We start from the raw sequence: 4,892 nt of genomic DNA, 5'->3' as shown, positions 1-4,892 counted from the left end.
TCACTCTTTTTGATATTTACAGATTAGAGATTTTTTAAGATCCCAACTACATACTTTTCCTACAAGTCCAGATAAGAACATAATACATAAAATTTTTAATCTGAAACCCTTTGACAACGGTTCAATATCTCACATTTATGGTCTGCTGTTGGGACTGAAAAAGGCCTCTTTAGATAAAATTAAAGGAGACTGGGAAAAGGATTTACAGATTCTCATATCTGAAGAGAACTGGAAGACTATTTTAAAATTGATTAGTTCTTCATCATTATGTGATTGTCATTCTTTATTACAATTCAAAGTTCATATGTCTAAAGACAAGCTCTCTCGTTTCTACGCAGATATTTCCCCCTACTGTGATGGAGTGGCCACACTAATTCATATGTTTTGGACATGCCCGAGCCACGAAATATTTTAGAAAGATGTATTTCAAACTTTTTCTATACTCTTTAATGTTAGTTTTAAGCCCAATTTCTTTGGTATTGTTGAGGATAGTATTACAAAACTGAAGCCATCTAATTTGCAGGTATTGGCCTTTATGTCTCTTATGGCCAGGAGGGCGATCTTGCTCAAGTGGAAGGAGGCTGCCCTACCCACTCATGTTCAATGCCTATCTGAAGTTATGTTGTGCCTCGATCTAGAGAAGATTCATTGTTCGATTTCTGATTCTAAACATGATTTTCTAATGTTATTTTCATAATCTTTGAACTGTTATTAAAATATGGTTCAGAGCCATCATTATTATAATATTATATAAGTTCTTTTCTCTCTTCTTTTTCACCAACCAGCTCATTTTGGTAGTGGGGGTAAATTATTTTAATAAAATACAATCATTCTACTTTTTTTTCTACATGATTGATTCGGAATATGGGATACTGTGATCATATTACTATGATTTAAATGTAATGTAATTCGTATTACTTGTATCCTTATGAACTTCGTTTTTATAGCCATGCAATTTATATAATATTAGTAAAAATATTGAAAGAGGAGAGGCTGATGATAGGGCAAAATTGCAGTGAATGAAATGAGTTGCAATGCAAATCAAAAAGGAGGATGAATACTGGACTGAGGGTGTTATATTTGAATGCATGCAGTATATGGAATAAAGTAGATGTACCTGTAGCACAGTTACAGATTGACATGTACGTCATTATGAGCATCACTGAATTGTGACTGAGAGAAGATTATAGTTGGGAGCTTAACGTTATACAGGTTGTATGGAAAGGATCAGCGCACAGGCAGAGGAAGTGATATGGCTCTGTTGGTAAAAAAAAAGCAAATCATTAGAAAGATCTCCAAACAGTAGCAAAGACCTGGTTTACAAATTACACTGTGAGATAGAAAATGCAAAAGGACAATTTCACAATAGTCATGGGGGATTTCAATATGCAGGTAGATTTGGAAAATCAGGCTGGCAATGGATACCAAGAGAGGGAGTTTGTAGATTGCCTATGAGATGGTTTTTTAGAATTGCTCATATATGAGACCACTAGGGGATCCATTATTCTGAACTGGATGTTGTGCAATGAACAGGATTTGTCAGAGAGCTTAAGGTAAAGGAACCCTTAGGAGTGAGTGATCATAATATGATAGAATCATCTTGTAATTTGACAAAGAGAAGCTAAATTCAGATGCATCAGTCTTACAGTAGAATAAAGGGAATTAGAAAGGCATGAAAGAGGAGCTGGCCAAATTTGACATGCCAAATCTCTTCAAACTCCTAATAAAGCCTTGCCTTATTTATAATTACATAAATATGTCGGGATCAGGTTAGGTCCTCGGAGATCTTGACATGCTGGAACTTGAAACTGCTCACTCTCTCCACTTCTGATCGCTCTATGACGATTGGTGTGTGTTCCTTCATCTTACCTTTCCTGAAGTCGACAATCAGCTCTTTTGTCTTACTGACATTGAGTGCCAGGTTGTTGCTGCGGCACCACTCCACTAGTTGGTATATATCACTCCTGTACACCCTCTCATCATCATAGAATAGTACAGCACATTACAGGCCCTTCGGCCCACAATGTTGTGCCGACCCTCAAACCCTGCCTCCCATATAACCCCCCCCACCTTAAATTCCTCCATATACCTGTCTAGTAGTCTCTTAAACTTCACTAGTGTATCTGCTTCCACCACTGACTCAGGCAGTGCATTCCACGCACCAACCACTCTCTGAGTAAAAACCCTTCCTCTAATATTCCCCTTGAACTTCCCTCCCCTTACCTTAAAGCCATGTCCTCTTGTACTGAGCAGTGGTGCCCTGGGGAAGAGGCGCTGGCTGTCCACTCTATCTATTCCTCTTAATATCTTGTACACCTCTATCATGTCTCCTCTCATCCTCCTTCTCTCCAAAGAGTAAAGCCCTAGCTCCCTTAATCTCTGATCATAATCCATACTCTCTACACCAGGCAGCATCCTGGTAAATCTCCTCTGTACCCTTTCCAATGCTTCCACATCCTTCCTATAGTGAGGCAACCAGAACTGGACACAGTACTCCAAGTGTGGCCTAACTAAAGTTTTATAGAGCTGCATCATTACATCGTGTCTCTTAAACTCTATCCCTCGACTTATGAAAACTAACACCCCATAAGCTTTCTTAACTACCCTATCTACCTGTGAGGCAACTTTCAGGGATCTGTGGATATGTACCCCCAGATCCCTCTGCTCCTCCACACTGCCAAGTATCCTGCCATTTACTTTGTACTCTGCCTTGGAGTTTGTCCTTCCAAAATGTACCACCTCACACTTCTCCAGGTTGAACTCGATCTGCCACTTCTCAGCCCACTTCTGCATCCTATCAATGTCTCTCTGCAATCTTCGACAATCCTCTACACTATCTACAACACCGCCAACCTTTGTGTCGTCTGCAAACTTGCCAACACACCCTTCTACCCCCTCATCCAGGCTGTTAATAAAAATCACAAAAATCACAAAATCCTTGTGGGACACCACTAGTCACAACCCTCCAATCTGAATGTACTCCCTCCACCATGACCCTCTGCCTTCTGCAGGCAAGCCAATTCTGAATCCACCTGGCCAAACTTCCCTGGATCCCATGCCTTCTGACTTTCTGAATAAGCCTACTGTGTGGAACCTTGTCAAATGCCTTACTAAAATCCATGTAGATCACATCCACTGCACTACCCTCATCTATATGCCTGGTCACCTCCTCAAAGAACTTTATCAGGCTTGTTAGGTACGATCTGCCCTTCACAAAGCCATGCTGACTGTCCCTGATCAGACCATGATTCTCTAAATGCCCATAGATCCTATCTCTAAGAATCTTTTCCAACAGCTTTCCCACCACAGACATAAGGCTTACTGGTCTATAATTACCTGGACTATCCCTACTACCTTTTTTGAACAAGGGGACAACATTTGCCTCCCTCCAATCCTCCAGTACCATTCCCGTGGACAATGAGGACATAAAATCCTAGCCAGAGGTTTAGCAATCTCTTCCCTTGCCTCGTGGAGCAGCCTGGGGAATATTCCGTCAGGCCCCAGGGACTTATCCGTCCAAATATATTTTAACAACTCCAACACCTCCTCTCCCTTAATATCAACATGCTCCAGAACATCAACCTCACTCATATTGTCCTCACCATCATCAAGTTCCCTCTCATTGGTGAATACCGAAGAGAAGTATTCATTGAGGACCTTGCTCACTTCCACAGCCTCCAGGCACATCTTCCCACTTTTATCTCTAATCGGTCCTACCTTTACTCCTGTCATCCTTTTGTTCTTCACATAATTGAAGAATGTCTTGGGGTTTTCCTTTACCCTACTCGCCAAGGCCTTCTCATGCCCCCTTCTTGCTCTTCTCAGCCCCTTCTTAAGCTCCTTTCTTGCTACCCTATATTCCTCAATAGACCCATCTGATCCTTGCTTCCTAAACCTCGTGTATGCTGCCTTCTTCCACCAGACTAGATTTTCCACCTCACTTGTCACCCATGGCTCCTTCACTCTACCATTCTTTATCTTCCTCACCAGGACAAATTTATCCCTAACATCCTGCAAGAGATCCTTAAACATTGACCACATGTCCATAGTACATTTCCCTGCAAAAACATCATCCCAATTCACACCCGCAAGTTCTAGCCTTATAGCCTCATAATTTGCCCTTCCCCAATTAAAAATTTTCCTGTCCTCTCTGATTCTATCCTTTACCATGATAATGCTAAAGGCCAGGGAGTGGTGGTCACTGTCCCCCAGATGCTCACCCACTGACAGATCCGTGACCTGACCCGGTTCGCTACCTAATACTAGATCTAGTATGGCACTCCCCTCTAGTCGGTCTGTCAACATACTGTGACAGGAATCCATCCTGGACACACTTAACAAACTCTGCCCCATCTAAACCCTTGGAACTAATCAAGTGCCAATCAATATTAGGAAAGTTAAAGTCACCCATGATAACAACCCTGTTATTGTTGCACCTTTCCAAAATCTGCCTCCCAATCTGCTCCTCCCAGGGTGCCATAGAATACCCCCAGTAGAGTAACTGCTCCCTTCCTGTTCCTGACTTCCACCCATACTGACTCAAAAGAGGATCCTGCTACATTACCCACCCTTTCTGTAGCTGTAATAATATCCCTGCCCAGTAATGCCACCCTCCTCCCCTCCCCCCCCCCCCCCCATCCTTTTAAAGCACTGAAATCCAGGAATATTGAGAATCCATTCCTGATCTGGTGCCAACCAAGTCTCCGTAACGGCCACTACATTATAATTCCATGTATGTATCCAAGCTCTCAGTTCATCACCTTTGTTCCTGATGCTTCTTGCATTGAAGTACACACACTTTAGCCCTTCGACCTTACTACCTTTACACCCTTTATTCTGCTTCTCTTTCCTCAAAGCCTCTCTATATGTTAGATCTGGCTTTACTCCATGCA

This window comes from Hemitrygon akajei, chromosome 8 (genome assembly GCF_048418815.1).
Source record: "Hemitrygon akajei chromosome 8, sHemAka1.3, whole genome shotgun sequence".
NCBI classification, from domain to species: domain Eukaryota; kingdom Metazoa; phylum Chordata; class Chondrichthyes; order Myliobatiformes; family Dasyatidae; genus Hemitrygon; species Hemitrygon akajei.
Note: the sequence above shows the minus strand (reverse complement) of the source record.